At 34.5% G+C, this 23541-nt stretch overlaps 1 long non-coding RNA gene across 1 annotated transcript in view; it reads right to left on the bottom strand.

Annotated features, from left to right (window-relative positions):
- Positions 1–4634: 4634 nt before the first annotated feature.
- LOC144615750 (uncharacterized) overlaps positions 4635–23541 on the bottom strand; it is a 206497-nt gene continuing 187590 nt past the window's right edge. The window contains exon 4 of the long non-coding RNA XR_013554330.2: positions 4635–4748. This is a non-coding gene — a long non-coding RNA (uncharacterized LOC144615750). The remainder of the gene's footprint in view (positions 4749–23541) is intronic.

Genomic DNA, 23541 nt, shown 5'->3' with positions numbered 1-23541 from the left:
AAAATGAGGACATTTGCACAGGCTTGAACATTTTGGAAATGGGTTGTGGACAGCCAAGGAACAGATAATCATTAGCACTCTGGTGGTACCTTGAGAAAAAATGCCTCAACAGAATTCTTCAGTGCTCTCTGCATGGTTAGCTCCATTCACTTAGTCCATAAAGATATTAGGGACACAATCACATGGCAGGCACTACTCTAGGCCCTGAAGTTACAGCATTGAAAACAACCTCTAAGAAGAGATAGTACATTTTGATTATTTATTGCAAAGTTCAGAGTAGAACAACACTAAAGGCTGATTGTGCATTTATTGGATAAATAGCATGTGAACATGGTTTAATAACCCATGTGTCTGGCAGTAAGCTGATGGAGTAGGGAGCCGGCATTATCAAATATAAATTGTAAAAATCCATAACCTAAAATTATTTGAGATTTACTGAATGCACATATATATACACATCAATAGATACTGATTTTAAAAAAGGGTAGGCCATGTTTTGTGCATACCCAAATGGCAAAAATGCCATCCCTAAAATTTACAAACTAAAGATAAAAAAGCAAAAACTATAAATTGATCTTTCTATGGGATTTCCAACTTCATACTAAATGGCTCTATCTTGAGGCAAAGAACGCACATTCAACAGCAATATCATGTAATAGTTTAGAGTGTCACTCAGTGTATTAGGTTCCTATTGCTGCTGTAACAAACTGCCACAAACTTAGTGGCTCAAACTAATGCAAATTTATGATCTTATAGTTCTGGAATGGATCTCACTGGGCTAAAATCAAGGTATTGGCAAGGTTGTGTTCCTTTCTGGAAGCTCTAGGGACAATTCAATTTCTTTCCCAGCTTCTAGACCTGTGGTATTCTTTGTATTCTTTGACATGTGGTTCCCTTTCATCTTCAAAGTTGGCAATGGCCTGTTGAGTCTTTCTCTCACTGCATCACTTGGACCCTCTACTACCTCCCCTTTCACTTTTAAGAACCCTGTGATTACATTGGCCACACAGGATAATCACCCTCTCTCAAGATCTGGTGATTTGCAATCTTAATTGTACCTGCTTTTTTATTCCTTTTGCCATGAAACAAGTTCTGGGGATTAGGATGTGAACATCTTTGGATTGGAGTAGGGAACCATTGCTCTGCCTATCACACATACTTTGCTTAGTTGGAACAGAGAGACTTCTGATTTGCCAAGACACTCCGAATGAAAGCTTCATTCTGCCGCTTAAAAAAAAAACAAATTATCTCTTCTTTTGTTGTTTTCTAAATTGATTACTTACATATCAATATTATAAAATTTTACAGTGTCTGTAGAGTTCCTTTCAGGATTCCCAGATTTTATTTTCCTTTGGAACAGAATTATGTTCAAATAAAGTAGAACCCTATGGAAAATTTTGCTTATCCCAACAAAAAATATCACAATTATGCATTAATAAATCCTGAGTCAATTGCAGGTTAATAGATGATATACAAATGTCATTCAAGCTGCTATATAACAGAATACCTTAGTTGGGAGAGCTTGCTTTTCACTAATCTGGAGGCTGGGAAGTCAAAGCAAGGTGCCAGCAGATTCAGTATGTGATGAGGGTCCACTTCTGTTTCATAGACAGTCATAATTTTGTGGTGTCCTCACATGAAATAAAGTGTGTGGGTGCTCATGGGGTCTCTTTTATAAAAGCATGAATCCCATTCATGAGGGCTCCTCCTCATGAGCTAATCACCTCCCAAAGGACACATATCCAAATACTAACATTTTGGGAATTAGGTTTCTACACATGAATATGGTGGGTAGGGAGAGAGGGAGGAGTACATTCAGTCTAAAGCAGCAAAGCATATTAAATATTTTCCTAAAACTGGAATGTTTCTATATTTATAACTAAGATGTTAAGTTGGACATTGCACAAAATATTAACTCCAAATATTGTAGTAAGTCCACAGTATATCCCATTATTTATTCAAATTCTTAGAAGCTGGGAGATGGGGCAAGGGAAATTGTCTATGATCTCTTGGTTACTGTGGTTCCTGCCTCGAGTTTCAACTAAAGAAGTGTAGTTTGAAAGTTTCATTCTGTATTTTATATATGTAATAAATATAAATATAAATATATATATAATTATTCTGTATTATTCATATGCACACATATACATATATACTTTACTGAAGATTGAGCAGGGAAGAATAACTAACATTAATATATATAATCTATCAGAACTCTTGGTTTATAGCATGTGATTGATAACTACCCTTACAATGTATTAAAAATCTAAAAGATCATTACATTGATAAAGTAATGTGATTTTCAGTTGATCAGAAGATAGTATGCTACAATGATTGCCTTTGGAGAAAGACAGATCCGGTCTGACTTCCAAGCTCTGATTTTTACAGGTCCACAAATGGCTGCGGCCCTTCCCATCCATAGTGTCCAACTGCCTTTTGGGAAACTCAGGCCCTGCTCAGGATATGTCCTTTGGTAGGTAGTTCTTGACAGCTGTAATGCATATATCCATGGCCCAATTGCCAATTAAATGACCCATATTGAGTGGTACAGCAGGCTGGCCTATGAGAATCATGGGCCACTGGAGCGTCTACCCCGACAGGTTCTGACTGATTGGAGTGATCTGCAGTAAGTTTTCCTCATGTGTAAAATGGGAATAGCTAGGTTGTATGGGTTTTCTGAGGAATAAATCAAATGGCTCGTGAAAAATGACTAGCAAATGCATAATTCCTGCTCTAAAGTCTATCTCTTCTTTGTCAAAAGGTTGTGGGCACTGTTTTTTGTTCTTGCTCCCGAATAACCCGATAATACTGTTTTTCTTGTTGCAAACCATTCAACTCTGAATCCAATGTTTTATTCATCATTCTTGAAAAATACTTGAAATAATTTAAATTTTGCTGTTATCTATAAAGAGAGCAGTTGCAAATAGTATAAATAGTAGTTGTAAATAGTCTAAAATCATACAAACCTTTGGAGCCAGAAGGCAGATAGACTTGCTTTTTTTTAATGTTTATTTATTTATTTTTGAGAGAGAGAGAGTACGTGAGCAGGGAAGGGGCAGAGAGAGAAGGAGAGAATCCCAGGCAGGCTCCATGCTGTCAGCTCAGAGCTGAGTTGGGGTTTGATTTCATGAACCAGGAGATCATGACCTGAGCCAAAATAAAGAGCCTGCCACTTAACCAACTGTGCCATCCAGGAGCCCCCACAGAGAGACTGTTCATTGGGAACACTACTGTTATTGTTATTTATTTATTTTTTTATACACACCTACTGTGAAACTCGTGATTTGCCTACCCTGCCAACAGTTTCTGCTTACCTGACTAATGAAATTCCAAGAATCTCACAGATAAAGGCTGGGTCCAGATGGTTCAAAAGAATTCTTATGACAAATAGGCCTTTGGGATCCACAAACAGGACAATACACTCCCTAAAGTTATGAGATTCCTTGGGGGTTGTTCTTGACAGCTGCAATGCATGCATGCATAGGCTAAATACGAATTAAATGACCCATATTGAGTGGTACAGAAAGACTGAGAGAAAGATCATACCCACTGAGCTCGTTTGGCATCTTATATAGTAAAATATCTTTAATCTTACAAAATGCATTAGAATGTACCTAATAATATAACATAACTTTCAATGAAATTTTTTACCACAGTAAAGCGGGAATGATTCCTTTACCGTGACAAAATGGACTGGTCTAAAATAGTGATACTTTTTTATTTAAAATGATCTATCTGTTTATTATCATAAGTTTGACTCTTTGGGTCAATGACCTTCTTAGCATTATGAGTAATGAATTACATTGTTCATGTGTATGTTTATGATACAACAACACTTTGTATAGTTCTCTCAGTTTTTAAGCAGCTAAACTACAAAGCTAATTTTTAAGTGTTATTTTGAATATAATTTTAGAACCTTATTTTTAGTTTGTCAAGTTAACTACTAAAATTACAGTATTTTAGTATGTAGGCAGTTCAATGATAAAGACAGAAAGCACTGAAATTATACTTATCAATTCTAATTTAACAGCTATTAGTGTATTGTAGATGCAGGTACCCTATCAAGGAGAGTCTCAATTTATTGGAAGAAATGTAACAGTGGAGTTTACAGATTTAGGAAAGCTTAGATTGAGAATGTTGCAGAAAGAAGTAGCGGACACTTCTGCATGCTTGGATCTACTTTATGCATTTCATACGCTACCCTGCTTTAGGAACGACTTAATTGTTCTATCACCCAGAAACTCATGGGTATTATTTAAAAGAATCATACAATATGACCAGAAGAAAAAAGAATATAAATGAAATGTTACCTCACATAGAGCATATTGATATTACTATTCCTAGTCAAAATATACACATATATAAAGGGATAGGCAGAAAGGCGGCATGACTAAAACACATGCAGTAACTTCTTAACCTTTAAGATCCAGTTTCGGTATTCAATTGAGTGTTAGAAGAAAAAACCATAGGCTACAAACTTCAAGAAATTGAAAATCACATATTATAAAATTATACTGAAACCAAATGCCATTACCTATTTGACCAGAAATTAAAAGCAAGAGGCTAATTGTAAACAAGACTAAAATCTGTTTAATTGTGGAAAAACGAAGAAAATTTAAAAGGCAAGTCAGGAATGCTCACCACACTGATCACACTCCAGGAGCCCAATGATTATCGCCATCAAGGCATTTTCAAACAGTGCACAGTAATGGAAAACATTGCAGGCAAGTGACAAACTGAGATCAAGCCTGTAAACAAATAGAAATACAACTTGAAGAAAAATGTGTTAGCAAAGGTTTTAATTATTCAAAAACCCTTAGAGGTGGTTAATCAAACCTAGAAAATATTACATTGTAAAGCACTAGCTGGAAAAATAAATAGAATAATTGGGAACTTATTATAGAACTTTTTGTCTATACCATCAACGTTAATGAAAATAATTACACTTTACTTAAGTAAATTTGCTTTGTAATATATTTACTTCTTAGCAATTGCTAAAAGAGGTGACTCGTTACATAGGGTTGCAAATTTAAATGAAACCTTCGAGGGGCTCCTGGGTGGCTTAGTTGGTTAAGGGTCTGATTTTGGTTCAGGTCATGATCTCAAGGTTTGTGAATTCGAGCCCTGTGTCAGGCTGTATGCTGACAGCTCAGAGCGTGGAGCCTGCTTTGGATTCTGTGTCTCCCTCTCTCTCTGTCCCTCACCCTCTATTGTTCTCTCTCTCTCAAAAATAAATAACATTAAAAGTTGTTTTAAATAAAAAAATAAATGAAACCTTCAAGTTTAAGATTGGAAAACAGCATGATGTGGGTTAAAATGCAAATGTGAATCTATATTAATATATAATTTGGAATGCAAATAAATAGAATTCTTTTAGCTTTAAATATAAAGAAGTATTTTAAGCTCAGAACTGAGATAATAAAATCTCATATGTGTGAGAAAGGGAGAAAGTTATTGCCCTCCTCCATCAATTTCTTTCATGCCTGTAGATCTTTTTAGAGAAATTTTTGTCTTTCTTGGAAATGAGCCAAATATATTTTGGAGAAGCAGTGTGGTGACTGATGTTGAAAAGTTATGCCCATCTTTCTTTCCCTTTTCACTTGTTTGCTATTTCCTTAATAAACCACTGTGTCCTGATTTTAAAAGATGGTTGGTATATAATGTTTTATTTAATATAGTACTGGAAGTCCCAGCCACAGAAGTTAGTGAACATAAAGAAATAAAGGGCATCCAATTGGTAAGGAAGAAGTAAAACTTTCATTATATGCAGATGACATGATACTAAATATAGAAAACCCTAAAGACTCCACCAAACAACTACTAGAACTGATAAATGAATTCGGTAAAATCGCAGGATACAAAATCAATCTGTTGCGTCCTTATACGCTAATAATGAAGCAGCAGAAAGTGAAATTAAGAAGACAATACCACTTGCAATTGCACCAAAAACAATAAAATATCTAGGAATAAATATAACCAAGGAGGTGAAAGACGCATTCTCTGAAAACTATAAAACACCAATAAGGGGCATCTGGGTGGCTCAGTTGGTGAGCGTCCAACTCTTGATTTTGGCTCAGGTTATGATCTCACAGTTTGTGGATTCAAGCCCCATGTTGGTTTCTGCCCCGACAGTGAGGAGCCTACTTGGGATTCTCTCTCTCCCTCTCTCTGTCCGTCTCCCACTTGTGTGTGCACATGCTCTCTCTCTCTCAAAATACATAAGTAAACTAAAAAAACAAAAAGAAAATACTGATGAAAGAAATTTAAGATGACTCAAAGAAATGGAAAGACCGTCCATGCTCATGAGTTATATGAACAAATACTGTCAAAATGTCTATACTACCCAAAGCAATCTACACAATGTAATTCTTATCAAAATACCAACCACATTTTTTTTTACAGAACTAGAACAAACAATCCTAAAATGGGTATGGAACCACAAAGACCCTAAGTAGCCAAAGAAATCTTGAAAAAGAAAAACAAAACTGGAGGTATCAATATTCCAGATTTCAAGTTATACTACAAACTGGTAGTAATTAAAACAGTATGGTACTGGCATAAAAATAGATCAATGGGACAGAAGAAAAACTCAGAAATCAAGCCACAATTAAATGGTAAATTAGTCTTTAACAAATTAGGAATGAATATACAATGGGAAAATGATAGTCTCTTCAACAAGTGGTGTTGGGAAAACTGGACAGCAATATGCAAAATAATGAAAATGGACGATTTCTTTCACCATAACAACAACAACAAAAAACTCAAAGTAGATTAAAGACCTGAAAGTAAGACCTGAAACCATAAAAATCCTTGAAGAAAGCACATGCAGTAATGTCTCTGACAGCAACCATAGCAACACTTTTCTAGATGTTTGTACTGAGGCAAGGGAAACAATAGCAAAAATAAACTATTGGGACTGCATCAAATAAAAAGCTTCTGCACAGTGAAGGAAACAATCAACAAAACTAAAAGGCAACATACTGGATGGAAAAAGATATTTGCAAATGACATTTCTGATAAAGGGTTAGTATCCAAAATATACAAAAAACTGATACAACTTGATACCCAAAAAAGGAAATAATCTAATTAAAAAATGGGCAGACGACATAAACGACATTTCTCCAAAGAAGACACACAGGGCCAACAGACACATGAAAAGATGCTTAATATCACTCATTATCAGGGAAATGAAAATAAAAATTACAATGAGGTATCACCTCACATCTATCAGAATGGCTAGAATAAAAAACACAAGAAATGTGATGATGAAGATGTCGAGAAAAAGGAAACCTCTTGCACTGTTGGTGGGAATATAAATTGGTACACCCACTGTGGAAAACAATACACAAATTCTTCAAAAAATTAAAAATAGAACTATTCTATGATCTAGGAATCACACTACTGGGTATTTACTCCAAAAATATAAAAATAGCTAACTCAAAAGGATACATACACCCCTATGTTTATTGCAGCATTATTTACAATAGCCAATGTATGGGAGCAACCCAACTTTCCACTGATAGATGGATAAAGAGGTTGTATACACATACAATGTAATATTATTCAGCCATAAAAAAGAATGAAATCTTGTCATGTGCAACAACATGGATAGAGCTAAAGGGTATAGTGCTAAGCAAAGCAAATCAGTCAGAGAAGACAAATATGATATGATCTCACTTACATGTGCACTTTAAGAAGCAAAACAAAGGAGAAAAATAGACAAACAAATGGAAATGCAGACTCTTAACGATAGAGAACAAATTGATGGTTACCAGAGGGGAGGTGGGTGGGGGAATGGGGGAAAGAAGGGATGGGGATTAGAGTATACTTACCGTGATGAAAATAAAATAAAATAAAATAAAATGAAAACAAATAAAAACATAAAAAAGATGATTGTACTTACAACTTGAGGGAACTGGAAGGTTATAAGAGAAGGGATCTATCTAAATGTTAAAGCTCTAGTTTCTGTGCAAGAAAGGGATAGTAGAACATTGGTAAATGATTATTCAGTTACTCAGTCTGCTCAGGGAAACATTGATGCTGATGCTCAGGTCAACTGTGAAGAGTTTATACAAAATGAAAGCAAAAGTAAGGACATTGTATAGAATGTGTTAAATTTCTTGCACACAATAATTTGCCTCTTCTTTGTAACTTGTATGTAAAAAGTTCCCTCTACTGTCAACAAATATGCATGTGTAGTAATGAGGATTTCAGTCATCCATTTTGCTTCCCATATCTTTTTTTTAAATAATTTCCCTTCTTTTGTTTTAAATTATTTTTTTTTTCATTTTAATGTTTATTTTTTTGAGACAGAGTGAGGACTAGCGAGGGAGGGGCAGAGAGAGAGGATGAGAGAGCAAATCCCAAGCAGGCTGCATGCTGTCAGTGCAGAGCCCAATGTAGGGCTCAGTCCCACAAACTGTGAGATCATGACCTGTGCCAAAATCAAGAGTCAGTGTTTAACTGACTGAACCACCCAGGTGCCCCTTTTTACATTTCTTTTAAGTTTATTTATTTATTTTGAGAGAGAGAACATGAGTGAGGGAGGGAAAGAGAGAGAAGGAGAGAGAGAGGGAGAGAGAGGGAGAGAGGGAGAGAGAGAGAGAGAGAGAGAGAGGGAGAGAGAGAATCCCCAGCAGGCTCCACACTGTCAGTGCAGAGCCCCATGTGGTACTGGAACCCATGAACCGTGAGATCATGACCTGAGCTGAAACCAAGAGTCAGACACTTATCCAACTGAGCCACAGGGGCCCCTTTCTTCCTGTATCTCACTGTCATTGTCCTGAAACGTTATTCTAGAAAACTAAAAGTAACATGTTTCATGTGGCTTACTCTGGATATTTCTAAACGTTTCTGCATGTCTAAACTTTAATGGAGTTGGTCAAGTGAGGGAACATCGGGTTATGCCTTTTTCTTTTAATTAGTTTTACTTAGGAACTATCAGCATGTTGTTGAAGTGTGGGCTTGTAACTGGGTAGACTATGGACAGTAGACAATATGTACTTAAAACTACACTGGCAAAATGGCTGTATTATACTGGTTTGCATGTAGGATGTTTTTGAACTGCTGATCTTATACTAGAAATATTTTCAATAAGCTACTTGCTTTTAAAACATTGTTGAGCCACTTAAAAAAATCTGATTGTGACACAATTTGCCTCAAATATGTTTCAAGTTCCACATTTGTTGTCCAACAAAAAAATATAATTTACAACTCCCCCCAATTTTTACGTAGCAATATTTCTGGAATTTCTATTACATGCCTGACAATGTTGTAGACGTTAGAAACACTGAGAAGAACAAGGCAGATAGCAGCTCTGCCCTCATGAAGATTGTATTTCAAAGGGAAAGAAAACAATAGAAAGGAAATTAATAAATTGCTAAAAATATTTAAAGTGAAAATAAGTACTATGAAGACAAGTGAAGTAGGTTAAGTAATAAAGTAGGGTAACGTAAGAGACTCTGACATGCTAAAAATTGTCCAGTTTGGCCTAAACATAACTTTGGTTCTCATGACTGTTCTTCCTGTCCTTGATAATCCTGAATTGCCCAGTGAGTGTCTGCTAAGCCACAAGAATATTTCCTTCCTCTTTGAGGACCATCTTTAGATAGTTGTTTCCCAAACATGTGAAATTTTAGCTGACCACACATGCTAAAGCTCTATGATAATCCTGTCCATCTTCCCCAAGTTAAACCCCCCCTTTGAAATTGTTCTCATTCTACAGAATTCTAAATAAAGAATTATGCCTAACAACACAACTAAAAAGTAAATAGATAAATTAAAACAGGATTCTAAAACTATTCAAATAATCCAACTGAAGTCAGAAAATGGGAAACAGGAACAAAAATTGGACAACAAATGTAGAACTTGAAACATATTTGAGGCAAATTGTGTCACAGATTTTTTAAGTGGCTCAACAATGTTTTAAAAGCAAGTAGCTTATTGAAAATATTTCTAGTATAAGATCAGCAGTTCAAAAACATCCTATATGCAAACCAGTATAATACAGCCATTGTGCAAGTGTACTTCTAAGTGTATATTGTCTACTGTTCATAGAGAAAAATGGCAGTAAAATGGTAGACCTAAAAACAACCTTATAAGAACCTGAATTTTGTGTTATCATGTAAACACTTCAAATAAAAGGCAAATATTACCAGAAACAAGGATACCCAACTGCATGCTGTATACAAGAGGCACTTCAATTTAAAAGTTACACATAAGTTGAAAATAACTGGATAGAATAAATATATATACACTTTGCAAAAATTAAGGTTAGAAATACTGTAGTGGGTATATTATCAGAAAATATATTTCAAGATAAAATTAAGGAAATCTACTCCTGAAATCATTATTTCACTATATGCTAACTAATTTGGATGTAAATTTTAAAAACTAAGCAATAAAAATAAAAATAAAAATAAATTATTACCAGAGATAAAAAGGAACATTTTATGAAAATAAAAGGATCAATTTATATGAGTGAGACTACAATTATGAATATATACGTGACTAAAAATAGAGCATGAAAACACATGAAGCAAAACCTCTTAAAATCTATAATTTCCCAATTACAACAGGATATTTTTAACACTCCTTTCTCAGCAACTGACAGAACAACTAGATAAAGAGTCAGTGAATACATAAATTATCTAAACCACACTATTAAGCACCATGTACTAACTGATATTTATGGAACACTGCTCAATAGCTAACAACTGCAAAATACAGATTATTTTCATGTTAATATGTGCACACGGTTCTTTCACCAACAAAACTATATGCTGAACCTTAAAATAAGTTGCAGTATATTAAGAATGATTGGTATCATACAGAGTATATTCTCTGACTGAAATGAAACTAAATTAGAAACCAAGTCAACAAGATACATAAAAACCCCACTCCAAAATTTTTTTGAAAAGTAAACAACACACCTCTAAATCATGCATAAGTTAAAAAAGAAATCATAGGTAAAATAAAAAATAAAAATTAAATTATAATAAATACAAGATATATCAAAATTAGAGAGCTGCAGCCAGAACAGTACCCAGAGGGAAATTTATAGCTTGAAGTGACAATATTAAAAACAAACAAGCAAAAAGATACAGAACACCTCAGCTCAATAATCTAACACTATCTTAAGCTAAAAACAAACAAACTAGAGTAGAAGTAAAGTAAGTAAACAAAATTAAAATATTTAAAAGCAGAATTCAGCAGAATATGAGAGATACAGAGAAAATTAAGAATGCCAAAAACTGGATCTTTAAGAAGATTAAAAAATTGATCAACTCCTGACTTGATTGATTAAAAATTAAAAAAAAAAATAAAAAAAAACAATATGAATATTAAAAGAGTAGTTACTACCACAGATTTTAAAACATGAAAATGATAACACAATAGTGTTAACACTTAGCCATTTCACTACTAGGTATTTACTGAAGATAATTAAAAATGTATGTTCACACAATTATTTTACATAAGTTTAATAAGTGCTTTAAGTAGCTCAAAACTGAAGAACCAATGCCTATCCACAGGTGTATCCCTACAATAAAATACTACTTAGCAATACACACAATGAATAGCAATGTACAGAACAACATAGGTAAATCTTAATATCATTATGTCAAGTGAAAGAAGATAGACACAAAGAGTATTGCTCATACTATATAAGTCCATTAATGTAAAATTCTGTGAAAGACTAAGTAATCTAGAGTGACTAATAGCTTACTAATGGTTTCTTTGGGCCAGGAGTGCAGAGAGGAATGAATTACAAAGGAGCACAAGAAAACCTTTGAAGGTGATGAAAATATTCGTATCTTGACTATGGCAGTGGTTTGATGATTGTATACATGTGTATTCATAAAATTGTATACTTTAAATGGATATTTTTATATGTAATTTTTACCAAAATAAAATTAATAAAAGATGTAAGTTAGATGAATATAAATACAGTAAAACCTTGCATTGTGAGTAATTTGTTTTGCAAGTGTTCCACAAGACAAGCAAACATTTCTAATAAATTTTAACTGATAAATGAGCGATGTCTTGCAATATAAGCAGTAGGTAACACTGAATGTCGCATGATCACAACTGAGCCAATGGTTCTCTCTCTCTCTTTCTCTCTCTGCGGGATTGTGGATGATCATCTCCCATGCTCAAATGCTCAGTCTCAGGCTACGGTGTTTGGCAGAAATCAGTGATTTTTCCAAACATTGGAAGGTGCCCACAACTGGCACCAGTGTATTTTTTGTCACTTCAAAGAACCTATGGACAGTCCTTTCCTTCATTCTAGGCCCCTTGCTTCATTCTAGGTCAGGCTCCAAGCACTTAGAGACCCTTTCCTCTGCTCCCTTATTGCCAGTTACATTCAATAGAGTATATGACAAGGGTTTATGAATACTGTACTGTAGTGAACATCTGTGTAATGTATACAATGGCCCCACGCTGAAAATGGTTGAAAATAAACGCTGTAAGAAGGAAATGATTATGGTAGAAGTTAAAAAGAAAATCATTGAGAAGTATGAATGAGGTATGCGAGTGGCTTAAATTGCAAGATTTCATGATAAGTCTATATCTACAACTCATCTGCAGTGGAAAGAAAAGGTGGAGGAAACCCTCACTTCAAATGAGATTAGGGAGATGTGTCAAATGTGGGAAACAGTGCAAAATTTTGTAGAAAAGCACCACCCAAATAAGACTATAGCAGTGCAAGTGATGAATCTGTTTAACGACAATGCAATGTCACATTTCAGCGAAATCCTCAAAAGGAGGAAACAGCAAGTCATTGGATAGGTTCCTTGTTAAAGTTTCACGGAAAGAAGAAGATTCCATTGAGCCAATAGATAACGATTCCATTAGTGATAGTGAGAGTCATCCTACACAATAACCCTCCTCTCTCTTGTCTCTCTCACACCAGCTGTGAAGGTATTCAAAGGTACGTGCAGGTTAATTTTTCTTTACATTTTATATTTTCTTTATCTTTGTATATTACACTATTGTAATCATTCCTCTATGAATATTTTTAGGTTGTGGGATGAATCATCTGAGTTTCTACTATTTCTTATGGAAATTCACTGTGACATACAAGTGCTTTGGATTACAAGCATGTTTCTGGAATGAATTATACTTGTAAACCAAAGTTTTACAGTAAACTTATCTAGGGTTATCATAGAACATATTTAAGAAGATTGCCTAGAGAATGCCTAGACTCTGCCAGAAGTACCATAAATTAAGAGTAATTAACCAGAGGTTATGCATCACTTGGGTCAGGGAAGAGCAGGTAAGATATCTTTAGAGATGATAAGTCTAAAAGTTGTTGGTCAGTGGTACCATTTGCTGACACCTGAGAACTCAATGTCTACTACCCTTCTTTTCCCTTAAGAGGCCCCCTTTAGTGTTGTGCTCCTAGAATTTGTTAACTTTAAAAATAAATGTCAGTTATCTTACGAAGGAAGGAAGGAAGGAAGGAAGGAAGGAAGGAAGGAAGGAAGGAAGGAAAGAAGAGAAATGTACAAGTCTGAGAGAGAAAAAGTCAGCTTAGCTCTGATAGTGTCCATCATATGGGGAACCAATGCCAGTTCACAAGAGTAAAAGTGAAAAAAATCCTTTACTGCTTTATTTTTTGACACCTTTCCTGGATGACTCAGAAGCTCATGAATCCAGCAAATGTCTGGAGAAAAGGGGAGAGCCTGGCAGCTACTAAAGAGAAGAATCTGGCAGCACATCCTCTTCCACATGTATGCTTCTTACCTAAAAGAGGCATGTGGTCAGAGAGACTCATTATGTGAACAAAGCGTAAGGAATTTGGGCTATGAAGCCAGCTGAACATTCAGAGGACTCCAATCCTGGCCACTGTCTGACTGAACTGTAGAAGAGGCTCTAAAGCACCAGGTGTGCGTCAAGTCATAGAACCATGAAAGTTGCTAATAAATTGTTTTAGATCTTTGTTTTCTTGTCTTAGAAGAAAAGAAGTTTGATAACTGGAACAGAATTTCTTACCAGGAAGAGGATTATTTCCATCATAACAACCTAAAATATGTAGCACTCTCTTTGGGACCTTGTCAAGAGCTTAGGCCTCAAGGTCCTCAAGAACGGTATTAGTTACAGATTGAAGGACAGTGAGGAAACTGTTATTGGAGTCTGGAAAAAAAAAAGGAATGCATATGTTATGTGGTGGTATAAAACTGGTAAGCTCTGGAAAATAGAAATATAACTAATGAGTTAATGGAGGTGGTCAAGGAAATTTTCAATCAATGTGTTAAAAGAGCCAATGGATTTGTTTCAGCAGTATATGATAAAGTATGGTTAAGAGAGAGATGAACTAAAGAAAAAGCCGCTCAGTTCCCAGTCAACCCTAGAGGAAACATTTCCAAATCAAAAGTTAGCAGGTTCAAAATTAAAACTGTTCCTCATTCCTATCCTGTCCTGAAAAACAAACTTCAACTTAAGAAATGACATCAGCCTGCAAAACCCTTTGTTAATACCTCAAAAAATTTTATGGCAATGCCTAAAGATTTGCAAAGTGAGACAAAACAGTGTTGAAGAACCTCAAGGACATCGTCCCGCAAAACCCTAATTCTTAGCCCAATGTAAGGAAAGATCTGTCTTCAAAAAAGATTTCTAGCTATGGCTCCTGTCTAAGTGAGTAGATTAAAATGTAATACACAAGAGACCCAAGAAATGTTTAAGGAATGCAACTGGCTTGGTCTGAAAGTGACAGAGACAGTTTAACAATAACAGAGGTCCTTTAGGTCCTAGAACTTCTATAATCAGAAAATAGGATAAGAAAGCTACTCAACAGCAAACATGGTTACATTTTTATTGAAAAGGAATAAGACTCAGAAGGTGGAGCCAAGAGCCCAGCAGGTGTATCAAAGAGCCACAGAGAACCATTTCGAGGAAACAAGGCTATGCCTTAATCAAGAAACCAGTGACACGGACATGGCAGGATTTCAGAAATGTTATGGACTAGTTAACAGCTGTGTGATCCTGTTGTTCTCCTTTTTGAATGGAAAGGTCTATTGAAGTTGTCTTACAGAAATCTTAAAATTGCATGATTCATGTAAAAAGCAAATAACTTAATTTCTCAGTTTTCAGGTTATGACGAGTCATTATCCAAGGACTTACACCTGAGGAACTACACCAGACCGTTTAACCCACACTTAGATCTATTTAGAGTATAAGTTTCCAGACTAGAATCTGAAGACATAATGGGTTGAGACTGGGGTATCATGAAAAGCTGAGTGCATTCTGAAAGTAGAAAGAATGTAAATAATCTGTGGACTCCAGGAAGTAGCTACAAATTCTTAACCATCTTAACCATTAAGAGGAAAACTATGGGCTGGGCTTATTTATGTTTAAGCCAATAGAACATGGTAAAGGTAATGAGGTGTCCATCCCTGGCTTATGTTTTTAAAAGGATAACTTATGCTCCTTCCTCTTGGCAGACAACTACCATGATGAACTACATTGAGATCTCTATATTCAGAAGACCAACTAGCCACATGGAAACAGGTTACGAGCAACACCCTGAGCTATCAGACATGTGAATGGAGGTTTCCTGGAAGTTCCATCCAAGACACTAAATTAAGAACTGAGGCCCTGGATGAATATTCCTAACCATTTGAATCACCCAGTTAGTCTCTAGGCATGGAAATGAGACAGAAAAAAACCTCATGTGCCTTTTCTGAATTCTGGACAAAAGTAATTTGTTTTCCTGTTAGGGAAAGAGTACATTTCTCCAAATGTCTAGCAGGCAAGAGAAAGCCAGTTCTATGTGAAAGTTATGGTATGACAGTGGGCAGGTAGATCTCAGGACATAGGCAATAAAGATACATTTTGATTGGACTTTGGTCACCAAAGTCCAAGATGAACTTGATCTACAGAGATAAACCCTTGAAAATGTTTCAAGACCAAGTATTAATAAGAATATGTCAGGAAGACCCCAGTTGGACAAGTGAGAGGTGAAAAGTTATGAGGAGGCATGCACCTGAAGGAAATTGGCGATGTCACTCAACAGAACATTTTTCCATATCAGAATTTATTCATAACGTATCTTGTATCTTGCTTTCATATTTTTAATTTCAAATAAATAATTTGCAAACATTTAGTTTGATGATGGTAGCCAAAATGTACTATATCTATTTCTTGAAGGAAAGAAAAGGAAATCGCAGTCATATTTCTTCTAATTCTAATATTTTAGATTTTTAATGTAGGCAAAGATTTCATTTTAAAATGATCCTTTCTAATTGCCACATTAGAGACAAAAAACTTTAAAAGCTTGGTTTAAGACTCATTATGTCTAGCTCCAGTAGTCCACTTAATCGTCACAACATGGTTAGATATTCTTTTTCACATTACAATTGCTCCTAAGCATTGGTAGTTTTTCATTCATTGATGATGGAAAGACATCACACTCATTTCTAGCATGTGAGTTTTCATGGAATTGTTAGCACTACACGTATTTTAATTAGGCATGTTTTCTCATGGGAAAACATGACAGAGAAATGCAAAATACTCACAAGAGTATATGGAGAATACACATGAAGGGTACAATATATAAATACAAAAAAGGGTTACAAGGGAGCAAAGGGATTTCTTAGTAATTGGTTTTCTAATAATCATAGAGGGAATTCTAGAGAAAAATGTATGAATTGCGTCATGAAGAAATGAATAGGCATGCTTTTCTAGGAATAGAGGCCGTTAAGTTCTGGAAAATAACCATAGTTATTCAGTACTGTTGGTGGAATTTCAGATAAATGTTTGCCTCTCTGGATAAATGGTTTGCAGTGTAATAGGAGTTGATGGAGTTTGTTGTTGTTGTTTTGTTGAAATCATACTTTCTTCCAGCCAAAGTTCTCCTATTTCCTGAAATCACTCAAAACATAGTATCATATGCAAAAATTGTCAAGATCTCTCTTTATTAAAAATAAATTGCTACATAATTTAAAAATAAAATCACTATATCTTATTAACATCAAGTTAGGTGAAGATTACAATCAACTGGGGGAGAATGCATTCACATTTCTGCTCATACTTTCTACTTGCTTTTTCAAATACCCCTTCTACTTGAGTTAATTACAACATAGTTTGTCCTAGTCTCTGTCTTACCAGATGGAGATCACATGTACTGTATTTAATATTTTTCCTTAAAAATTCTGTTTTTTCTTTACTGAATTATTATCCCTCCTTATATCTTACAGGTAAGATTTAGTTATCTTTTAGATAATTAAATTAGAATTTAAATGATTATTAGTGTTTTAATAAATAAATTGGTTAACACAACTTTTTTTAAATTTTTTATGATGCATATCTAAATTTAATTCAGATAAAAGATCCTTATAACATTCAATTTTATAAAAAATTATAACAGATTTCTACATTGAGGCTCTTGACTTCATTTATTACTATGTCATGTGTTGTTTTATACCTTCATTAATTAATCATAGTATACAATACCTATAATTTATATTATTGGAGAACAGAACAAAGTATCAGCAAATTCAAAGATATATACCACTCTTAAAAATTTTGAACATTCCTAAGCCTTTATTTGCTATCTATAAATATATCTGATTGTATAGTTTAGGCTGTTTTTCAGGAAATGACTGTTCAGATAATGAACAATCATTTTTCTAATTGTCTCAAGAAGAGAAGCTTCCCATACTCTATGGTCTTTATTCCTCTAACGAATAGTGTATAAATAGAGTGAGGAAATTCTATCAAGTAGGCTAGAATAAGCTACAGAGATCCCATTATTTCTTAATTACAGTCCCTCTGAAAAGTACAATGGAATGAGAAAGCCAGGGAAGAAAAATTAGAGCCGACATCATTTTTACATGGACTTCCTTCTCTCGGAAAAATGTAGCATCTGAGAATGATTTTAAGCCACAGAAGATCAGAAAACTGGGCTATATAAGTTGTCCTTCCAGTTTATAGAGAAGAGTGTACTATTTGGGGGATTCAGGTTAATAATGACAATGAAAATTTGTGTTAACCTTAAATAAGGAAATTAACTTGCATTCTTTGTGCAAAAACTTCAGCAATTTACAAATATGTATTATGAAAGGAGATGCTGTCTAAATACATTATTTTCTTACATATTTATATGATATTTTCTCCTACAACCTTACAATTGATCTCCAACCCTATTCAGTAGCAACAATCTCCACAAAGAATTCCACGAAGGTAGACTGGACTTATTTCTTCCCATGACAAACCACTTAAAAGGCATACATCTATATTTAAGAGTTATTTTCTATGTGAAGTAAATGCATATTTTCCTTTGCCTTCTACATATTTCTTCTACCTCCTGAAATCACAGCAAGTTTTAAGGCTTCTTCCATATTGTATATGTTTCAATATTGAAGACAACTATGATACCTGTTGCTTTCTAGGTGTAACATAGTCAATTCCTTTCACCACTCCCCAAGTGATCTATATTTTGGTTACCTATACCATTCATAAATAAATGTATAGTCAATAAATACTTGTTGCACAAAACAGAGAATGAACACCTATTCTGTGGGTTGGGGAGAAGGGAGAAGACAGGGAATCAGAAACACTACAAGTATTGCCAAACACCTTTAGCTTTGAAGAACACAGAACACAGATGTATACTCAGATCCTGCCCCTATACCATGCTGGCTTACCTCTCTATATAAACACAAGAAAGAATTTCAGGGGCACCTGGGTGGCTCAGTTGGTTGAGCATCCGACTTCAGCTCGGGTCATGATCTCACGGTCCGTGAGTTCAAGCCCCGCGTTGGGCTTTGTGTTGACAGCTCGGAGCCTGGAGCCTGTTTCAGATTCTGTGTCTCCCTCTCTTTCTCTCACCCTCCCCCGTTTATGCTCTGTCTCTGTCTCAAAAATAAATAAACACTAAAAAAATTATAAAAAAAGAAAGAATTTCAAATACTGTTCATGTAAGAAGATAGGGAATGCGTTCATGAGGAGTCTATTGAAGCATAGCAGTGATATCTTTTCTTTGCCCTATGAAGCTATGTTATGTTTATAGTCATTTAGATTTTTCAAAAGTCTTTTTCATACACCATTTAATTCATAGTAGAAAGATTCTAGAGCATCAGCATTCGATTCAGTCTTATTTTTTTAAGTATACACAGGTATATATCTCTATAGCAGTATGCATATACTATATTAACAAAGAACGTATTCACTTTTTTTTTTCAACAGCAGTGTGAATAATCATATGTATTGAGATCCAGATGGTAGTTTAGAGAATTATCTGTTACTGTATGCGATCTCATTTTTAGGCACTTTTTTAAAAGAAGGCATTGAAGCATGACACCCCCTTTTTCTGCCTTTGCTTTCTTTATGAGATATGTATGCAAAGAGTGCTTAACAGAGCAGTGGCTTGCTCACAGGGGAATAGGGAGTTTAATGAATCATACATACTTTATTTGAAAAATATCAATAACCATTCACTGGTCTATTCTTGCATAAACTGAATAAAAATCCTCATGTAAATGGTGCATAGCTTTTTTTATGAATCATGCTCTATTTTTTAGTACAATGCTAAATCATCTTAAAACGTGTAGTTTTACCTGCCAAGCCTAAGATAAATTTCCATCAGTGATTAAAGACTAGTTCCATTCCCTATAATCCCTGTCAATTATATGAATAGGCAGTAATGGAACACTTTATTTTCTTTGGTTATTAAAACACAAAATAGTAATGCAAATGCACTGTACAATGTCTCCTTACTAGATTGGCAGTGTAATTTATTTAATCAAATTCAGAAGTCAAAGACAGAGAAGTAGGAGTTAGTCTCTTAAAGCCTACATAGGACAAAATGTGTCCAGCTAAGAAATGCCCACAAAGGATCAGAATGCAAATTGTAAGTCATTCAGAGATCTCTCATCATAACAGTTGCACGTAATTTCTAGTGACTAACATTTCAATTTCATTTCTAAGGCTACAACTTTTTAATTTCTCCTTCAATATAGATCACTCACATTCATTCTGAAAAGAAAGTGGACCCTTAATCTATGGCTATAAAGGCAACATTCATTTCAAAAGTTTTAAATCACAAAGAATAGAAATGAGTCAGATTTGAATTCATGGTAAAAATGAAGTAAAATGAATATAGCAGTATCATAAATAGAAGAAATGGAGCCCCTCCCTTTTGAATGGGGCTATGAGGAAGAAGTCAGTGAATCAGGCTTTGATAAAGAAGTATAATGTTGCTGGCATTATCTCCATGATACTCATGACCAGTGCTTTGAGTGAAAATTTAATAAAATTAACACTACTTTCTTGATTTTTTTTTTCTTTTCTTCTTAATCTTCCCTTCAAGATTAAACTCATCAGCACTTGACAAAAACTGCAAATAACAGCCAGATGCAGGAGTTGGTTTTATCTTTTTATGCAAGTATGTGGTGCTAATTAGTGCAAATTGATTAAACTTTAATTGCCTGATCCATGGCTAATTAATATTTATAAGATGAATGAGCAGGAAAACCAGACATTTATTAAAACACTTTAATGATTTTTCATATGTTTTGACAAAGCAAAGCAAATAGATGTTATGAGTATGGATGTGCTAGACTAAGGGACTGTATCTGTTGCCTCCTACCTGTGAATGCCCTGAAAATGTACATTAACTTTTAAACACATAGGTTGTAAACTTATTTTTCTTTAGGTGTTTTTCAAATTATTTTCAAAGGTCGTTATTAGGTCAGTTCATCATATATGGCATCAAGTATTACAGTGATAAATATTACTAACCCATGTAAATTTTTATATTTTACTCTTAGTACATATTATGTAATAAAAATCCCCTAATGCAGTATAAAAATGTAGGCAATGAAATATATGTCAGTATTTCTGAGTTTTTAAAATTTTAATAATTTGCAAAAATAATTAGATATCAACTAGGAATATTGATTATTTGAATTTTTCAAATTAGATAGACCTGGCATGTTTCTACTTAATCATCCTGATGGCTAATGTCAAAATCCAGGATTTATTCCTAGCTTTGAAAACCTAATTTTACACAGCAATATTAACATATTAAATGTATATTATTTCAAAGTAGAATATAAATACTTATTTCTAAAATATTTTATTTCTATGTAGGACTCCTAAAAGAGCTTATATAATAATTTATAACAATAGAGGCTTATTCTACAGCGTAGATATTTTGGTTGTTATCTTGATAATATTTTGCAACTAATTCACACAACTCATGTTTTTAGTGAAAAGCTTTTTCCAAAGAAAAATATTTTGAAAAACTGATACAATTCTATATGTTCATTTACTATATCCTACATTTAAATTCTATGTTTAATTCTCTAGCACACCAAACCAGACAATAGTTCACATTTTCTTGCATATATATCTCTACACATTAAATAATTCTTATGAACTCAAATGTTTGGTAAAATGATATTTACTATAGTCTTAGAAAAAACGATTCAATGATTTTCTAAGTTAAATAGTTTTAAAATACCAAGTATTTTTATATGTCATATCAATAACATAATTGTTACTTATTTTAAAATTAAGGTGTAATCAATTGTAATCTAAAAGTTAGCCCCCCCCCCTTGTTTTTAGTTCCCCTATCCTAAAGTATTGCAGATTGTTTTAAAGTTATATTCCCAATTATGATGGTATTTTCATGTATTAACTTGGCAAGTCTACATTACACAGTTCCTCAATTAAATTCTGTTCTAAGTGTTGCCGTGAAGGTATTTTGTGGATGTGGTTAAAGGTGATAATCAGCTGATTAGCAATAAATTATACTCATAATTGCAAAGGAGATTGTCATGTAATCTGGGTGGACCTTATGCAATCAGTTGAGTAGCTTAAAGAACAGAGTTTAGTCTTGCAGGCTGAAGAAATTCCAGCAACTTCAAGTCCTATCTGAGAATTCTAACCAGACTTTCTTTCTTTTTTATATCCAAAAATTTCCAAAGTTACTTAATTTTTCCCCTATGTTCATCTGCTTCATTTAGTAAATTCCACATATGAGTGAAATAATGTGGTATTTGTCTTTCTCTGACTTATTTCATGTAGCATAATATTCTCTAGCTCCACCCATGTCATTGCAAATAGCAAGATTTCATTCTTCTTTTCTGGCTGAGTAGTATTCCACTGGATATATACATACCACCTCTTCTTTTTCATTCATCGGTCGAGGGACATTTGGGCTCTTTCTGGATATTGGCTATTGTTGATAATTCTGCTATATATATCGGGGTGCATGTGTTCCTTTGAATCAGTATTTGTGTGTAATGTGGGTAAACATCTAGTAGTGCAATTGCTGGCCTGTAGGGTAGTTCTATATTTAACTTTCTGAAGAACATTCATACTGTTTTCCGGAGTGGCATTCCCACCAACAGTGTAAGAGAGTTCCCCTTTCTCCGCATCTTCGCCAACATCTGTTGTTTTCCTGTTGTTAATTTTAGCCATTCTGACAGGTGTGAGGTGATAATTTCATTGCAGGTTTTGTATTTCCCTGATGATGAGTATTGTTGAGCTTGTCTTAGTGTGTCTGTGGGCCATATGGATGTCTTCTTTGGAAAAATGTCTATTCATATCTTCTTCTCATTTCTTCACTGAATCATTTGTATTTTGGGTGTTGAATTTGATAGGTTCTTTATAGATTTTGGATACAAACCCTTTACCAGATAAGTCAATTTCTGAACTTCTCCCATCCTTCCATTCCAAAGGTTGTCTTTTAGTTTTGTTGATTGTTTTCTTTACTGTGCAGAAACCTTGTATTTTGTTGAAGTCCCAATAGTTCATTCGCACTTTCATTTCCCTTGCCTCCAGAGATGTATCTAGTAAGAAGTTGTTATGGTTGATGTCCATCAAGATGGAAAATACTGAAGATCAGGCAACTTTATAGGAAAAAGGTAAGTTTGCTTCTGAAAATTTTAAATTTGACCTGCCTAGAGATTTTTAGCCTGATATTTCTTAAAATTTTTTTTAATGATTATTTATTTTTGAGAGAGAGACAGATACAGAGACAGAGACGACAGAAAGACAGACAGCAGGAGCAGGGGCAGGCAGAGAAACAGAGAGACACAGAATCCGAAGCAGGCTCCAGGCTCTGACCTGTCAGCACAGAGTCTGATGCTGCGCTTGAACTCACGAGGCGTGAGATCATGACCAGAGCTGAAGTTGGACTCTCGACCAAGTGATCCACCCAGGTGACTCTCAACCAGGTATTTCTAAAATAAAGTTCAGGAGCTCAAAAATAAGAGTTGTATTGGCACAAAAACTTGAGGAACATAATGTTACAGATGCTAGCTTAAGATATGGCCATGACTATGATTCCCGTGGGGTAAGTATGTGTTAGGAAAATAAACAGACATAAGAATTCAAGATACCAGACCAGGTAAGACAATTATTTTTTATCTGTTCAATAATTCTTCTACTACTTAGTTAATGAATTCACTCCTTTATTTATTCAAACTAATATTTAGCATCTAACACATGCTAAGCTATGTGCTACACACCAAGTATAAGAGAGGAAAAATTTGCACATTTGATGCACTCATGGAAATTTTTCCTACATAC

Source organism: Panthera onca, chromosome A1 (genome assembly GCF_046562875.1).
Source record: "Panthera onca isolate mPanOnc1 chromosome A1, mPanOnc1 haplotype 2, whole genome shotgun sequence".
Classification (NCBI taxonomy): domain Eukaryota; kingdom Metazoa; phylum Chordata; class Mammalia; order Carnivora; family Felidae; genus Panthera; species Panthera onca.
The sequence above is the reverse complement of the archived record's forward strand: the minus strand, read 5'-3'. Positions and strand labels throughout refer to the sequence as shown.